The sequence below is a fragment of the Oncorhynchus nerka genome, unplaced genomic scaffold (genome assembly GCF_034236695.1).
Source record: "Oncorhynchus nerka isolate Pitt River unplaced genomic scaffold, Oner_Uvic_2.0 unplaced_scaffold_21___fragment_8___debris, whole genome shotgun sequence".
Taxonomy (NCBI): Eukaryota; Metazoa; Chordata; class Actinopteri; order Salmoniformes; family Salmonidae; genus Oncorhynchus; species Oncorhynchus nerka.
In genome coordinates, this window is record NW_027040334.1 from 199,220 (window position 1) to 205,231 (window position 6,012).

At 42.0% G+C, this 6,012-nt stretch overlaps 1 long non-coding RNA gene across 1 annotated transcript; it reads right to left on the bottom strand.

The window, feature by feature from the left end:
• Positions 1-871: 871 nt before the first annotated feature.
• Positions 872-5,141, bottom strand: LOC135570490 (uncharacterized). Its single transcript, XR_010463548.1, has 2 exons — positions 2,064-5,141; positions 872-2,021 (listed from the first exon to the last, which is right to left on the bottom strand). It is a non-coding gene; the product is annotated as an uncharacterized LOC135570490 (long non-coding RNA).
• Between the last annotated feature and the right edge of the window lie 871 nt (positions 5,142-6,012).

Here is a 6,012-nt window from a genome sequence, read left to right on the forward strand (position 1 = left end):
ATTTACTTTTCTGCTCTTTTGCACACATATCTCTACCTGTACATGACCATCTGATCATTTATCACCCCAGTGTTAATCTGCAAAATTGTATTATTCGCTTACCTCCTCATGCCTTTTGCACACATTGTATATAGACTGCCCATTTTTTTTCTACTGTGTTATTGACTTGTTAATTGTTTATTCCATGTGTAACTCTGTGTTGTCTGTTCACACTGCTATGCTTTATCTTGGCCAGGTCGCAGTTGCAAATGAGAACTTGTTCTCAACTAGCCTACCTGGTTAAATAAAGGTGTTCTCAACTAGCCTACCTGGTTAAATAAAGGTGTTCTCAACTAGCCTACCTGGTTAAATAAAGGTGTTCTCAACTAGCCTACCTGGTTAAATAAAGGTGTTCTCAACTAGCCTACCTGGTTAAATAAAGGTGTTCTCAACTAGCCTACCTGGTTAAATAAAGGTGTTCTCAACTAGCCTACCTGGTTAAATAAAGGTGTTCTCAACTAGCCTACCTGGTTAAATAAAGGTGTTCTCAACTAGCCTACCTGGTTAAATAAAGGTGTTCTCAACTAGCCTACCTGGTTAAATAAAGGTGTTCTCAACTAGCCTACCTGGTTAAATAAAGGTGTTCTCAACTAGCCTACCTGGTTAAATAAAGGTGTTCTCAACTAGCCTACCTGGTTAAATGAAGGTGTTCTCAACTAGCCTACCAGGTTAAATAAAGGTGAAAAAAAAAAATGAAAAAAAAAAAGGGGTCTGAATACTTTGAGTGCACAGTACAGTATGTCATATACTGCCCCCATGTGGTAGTGGATGGTACTAAAACATGTGGATAAAAACAAACATTTAGGACAAGATTAAAGGACCAATAACTTGATTCATTTAAATTACTTTTATTTATTAAGTTTACAAATAAAGTAACAAATATATTTTATTGGAGCGCAAAGCGCAGTTTTATTTGAAGCTTGAACAGCCTCTACTTAATGCAGAACAGTTAAACGCTGCCAATGACTCCTAACAGGTTCCGTTTGGTTTTCCATTTTACTATTAGTTTAAAACATTTTTGTACAATGTTAAACAGCACGAGGAAAAACCATTGAATTAAGTCACTAGATGTTTCTTGAGACATAAAATTGCAAAAAAAAAAAAAAAAAAAAATTCTGATAAGTAGAACAAAACACTTTAAATCAACTTGAAATGTTTTGTTTTTGTGAGGGTGGCTGTGTACACGTTTGGAGTCGTTTTGTGGTCATAACTTTACAGTATAACAAGCTGTGATGAAAAGGTAACATGCCAGATGGTAGCTAGAGAAACAAGCATGCTCTTTATTCAACCACTTCTGTGTCAGTCTGACCAACGCTGAATTGCATGACATTCCAACATGTTATGTGCACTTTGCAGGACATCAGTTACAGAAAGGCGAAGGAGGAGGTGTGACGTAACAGTAACAAGGAACAGAACAGGTAGCAGAATCGATCGGGATTCTGAATGGATGGTAAAAATGAATATTATTACGCTTTGTAAATTCAGTAACTTCCCTCTGTAACTATGGAAATGTAGCTCTGGTCCAGTGTGTGGTTCAGCTACTCTCTCACGACGACGATCGTTGGAGCACAGAGCTGGACCAGAGCTACTGTAAATATGCTCATCAGAGGAGGTCTTCAGTTTCACCACTGTAATCTCACCATAACCTGTTCACTACTGTAACCTCACCATAACCTGTTCACCATAACCTGTTCACTACTGTAACCTCACCATAACCTGTTCACCATTGTAACCTCACCATAACCTGTACACTACTGTAACCTCACCATAACCTGTTCACCATAACCTGTTCACTACTGTAACCTCACCATAACCTGTTCACCATTGTAAGCTCACCATAACCTGTTCACTACTGTAACCTCACCATAACCTGTTCACCATTGTAAGCTCACCATAACCTGTTCACTACTGTAACCTCACCATAACCTGTTCACTACTGTAACCTCACCATAACCTGTTCACCATTGTAACCTCACCATAACCTGTACACTACTGTAACCTCACCATAACCTGTTCACCATAACCTGTTCACTACTGTAACCTCACCATAACCTGTTCACCATTGTAAGCTCACCATAACCTGTTCACTACTGTAACCTCACCATAACCTGTTCACCATTGTAAGCTCACCATAACCTGTTCACTACTGTAACCGCACCATAACCTGTTCACCATAACCTGTTCACTACTGTAACCTCACCATAACCTGTTCACCATTGTAAGCTCACTATTGTAAGCTCACCATAACCTGTTCACTACTGTAACCTCACCATAACCTGTTCACCATTGTAAGCTCACCATAACCTGTTCACTACTGTAACCTCACCATAACCTGTTCACCATTGCATGTTATGCATTGCAGCCACTGTATCATACAGTATGACACTTAGTTAAGAGGAAGTAAACATTGTAAATATTGCTCCGTATTCTTTAGATAGAGCAGATTGAAGCTAAAGTCATTACTGCATGGTAATGGCACTGAGGCAGTGGCATTGTAAAGGTCTTATTTGTTTTTGTTTTTCAAAAGTATCGATCATCAACAAAATAACTAAGAAAATAGTATTTTTTGTCACGTTCACAGCTTCAACCAAACTTGCTAAGTACTGAGGGCCTCCAGTAAGTACCGTACTGCTGTACTGAGGGCCTCCAGTAAGTACCGTACTGCTGTACTGAGGGCCTCTAGTAAGTACTGTACTGAGGGCCTCCAGTAAGTACTGTACTGCTGTACTGAGGGCCTCCAGTAAGTACTGTACTGCTGTACTGAGGGCCTCCAGTAAGTACTGTACTGCTGTACTGAGGGCCTCCAGTACGTACTGTACTGCTGTACTGAGGGCCTCCAGTAAGTACTGTACTGCTGTACTGAGGGCCTCCAGTAAGTACTGTACTGCTGTACTGAGGGCCTCCAGTAAGTACTGTACTGCTGTACTGAGGGCCTCCAGTAAGTACTGTACTGCTGTACTGAGGGCCTCCAGTAAGTACTGTACTGCTGTACTGAGGGCCTCTAGTAAGTACTGTACTGCTGTACTGAGGGCCTCCAGTAAGTACTGTACTGCTGTACTGAGGGCCTCTAGTAAGTACTGTACTGCTGTACTGAGGGCCTCTAGTAAGTACTGTACTGCTGTACTGAGGGCCTCTAGTAAGTACTGTACTGCTGTACTGAGGGCCTCCAGTAAGTACTGTACTGCTGTACTGAGGGCCTCCAGTAAGTACAAAAAGTTCAATCCACAAAACGTTTTAGAAAACCCCAACTGTTTTTAACGGTTTTAAATATCCAGGATACAACATAGTCACTCTGTAAAGACAAATGATTGAGAATCTACCATGTGTTTTCAAGTGATTTGCCGTAGCAGACATGTTTACAGTGAGGAGAGACGACTGAAGCGCTAAGCAGAAGGCGATAGATCTAGCAGTCCCTGTAAGCTAATCAGTAGTTAAGGTGACGAGTGTTTATTAAAAATCCCTTTTCTAGGGTTTTAAACATGTTTGACCCCAGGTAATGGTTTTGTACAGTTGCTTTGAAAAGGACATGGGGCTTAATGAACTATTCTGTTGTACACAGATTGGACCAGTTTTACTGTCTACAACACTGTCAGGTAACGAGAAAGATACGGACACTGTTCATCTATCATTACAACATCTTGTAAGGTTTCCAAAAAACCCAGAAGGACATCAACCAAAAAACTAAAACATTCACGTCAAAGAAATCTAATCATGATGGAACCAACCATTTATTTGTCTGCATTGTGAGCGGTGAGACTGTCTGCTACTTTAGAACAAGCTACAAACCTGCACTAAAAGCCACAGGTGGTTTCATTAAAGAGACTGGGGCAGCATTAAGCAGATGATGAAATAACTGGGCTTGAACAACCAGCATTGGTGATGAGGAAGTCACTTGTTGGTCAAACCCAGCAGCACAGCGTACAGTACTACTGCCATGTGTTGGAGATAGAGAGTCCCCTGAACTCTCCTCTTCTGTCTCCACTAGCCCTGGCTTCTACCTCAACCCAGCAGCACAGTACTACTGCCATGTGTTGGAGATAGAGAGTCCCCTGACCTCTCCTCTTCTGCCTCCACTAGCCCTGGCTTCTACCTCAACCCAGTAGCACAGTACTACTGCCATGTGTTGGAGATAGAGAGTCCCCTGACCTCTCCTCTTCTGCCTCCACTAGCCCTGGCTTCTACCTCAACCCAGTAGCACAGTACTACTGCCATGTGTTGGAGATAGAGAGTCCCCTGACCTCTCCTCTTCTGTCTCCACTAGCCCTGGCTTCTACCTCAACCCAGTAGCACAGTACTACTGCCATGTGTTGGAGATAGAGAGTCCCCTGACCTCTCCTCTTCTGTCTCCACTAGCCCTGGCTTCTACCTCAACTCCACTTTCACTTTACCCACCTTAAATGGCATAGTGCCCAGTCACAACTACTACTGTAAAGACTACGTCCAAAATGACGCCCTATTCCCTATTCGGTGCATTACTATTGACCAGGGTCCATAGGACGTTGGTCAAAAGTAGTGCACTATATAGGGAATAGGGTGTCATTTGGGGGACACACAGCCTAAGACTGCCCCACTGATAGTAGACACACATTATGCCTGGTTAGTAAACTATAAAACACCACAATCTGGTTTTAACTCTTGAGACATTCACACAAATACCGTTTCTCACTGACTGACTTTCTCTTCTCTATTCCTATCAGTCTCCCACTTCCTCCCCTCTCTTTCACCACCAACACGAGGCTTGTATACCGTGCTGCTTGGTGTCGGACACACTCAAGGCTTCGTGGACAGGCCATCAGTAAAGATAGTCTGATTGTTGTAGTGGGTCTAATGATAGGCTCAGTGTTAGCTAGAGAGCTCTTGCATACTGAATGAATGGTTCTAGTATCTGAAACGTGTCCCCCGAACACTAGAACAAACGGAACAGTCAAGCATTCCGTTCCTAACAGACCCTTTATTTTAAATGTTAGGTAACCCTGGTTCAGCCTCACTCTGTTGTTCTGTTGTCTGCGTTCCTTTGTCTGTTTCAAATACAGAGTTTGTCCAAGCTTCACCATCAGATCCATTCCTACTCTCTGCAGAGTCTAGGACTAAGTTAGTCTTCCGACCCCAAATCAAAATGTATTTAACCCCAATACTAAAACAATAAATGGCACAAAGAAACAAAAACCCCACAGCCCACCTTCCCCCGTCTCCCCTTCCCAGTGTACCTTTGACTTTTGTACCCACAGAGCCAGTAAAGCACTTCAATGTAGCAGAAATCAACAGCACTTCCGTTACTCCATCAGGTCAAAAAACGGTAAAAAAAAAAAAGCAAAATAAATAATGGAAGGCACTAGAAACTCTAGCAGAGCTCTCACTGGAATACTGGGGGGCGAAAGGACACGGAAAAGACCACGGGTGAGTCCTAGATTGCACCTTATCCCCTATATAGTGCACTACTTTTGACCAGAGCCCTATGGGCCCTGATCGAGGTCTTGTCGGCTCCTGGTGAAAGGTTGAACACCATGTAGGGGATAGGGTGTTATTTGGCACTCAATCCCAAGTTACTATTCAAGTACGTTAATTGAGTCCATTTAACATTCACATTTATCTAATATAAAGAAAGTACAAAGAGAAGAAAGGTTAAAGTGACCTCGATAAGTACTGGATAAGGAAAATAGCTAGCCTTTTTACTTTGTATTTTTGTTCAGCCTAAGTATTACCAATCCACCATAACGTTTCCTCCAACTGTCTTTTTGTTTGTATTTTTGTTCAGCCTAAGTATTACCAATCCACCATAACGTTTCCTCCAACTGTCTTTTTGTTTGTATTTTTGTTCAGCCTAAGTATTACCAATCCACCATAACGTTTCCTCCAACTGTCTTTTTGTTTGTATTTTTGTTCAGCCTAAGTATTACCAATCCACCATAACGTTTCCTCCAACTGTCTTTTTGTTTGTATTTTTGTTCAGCCTAAGTATTACCAATCCACCAT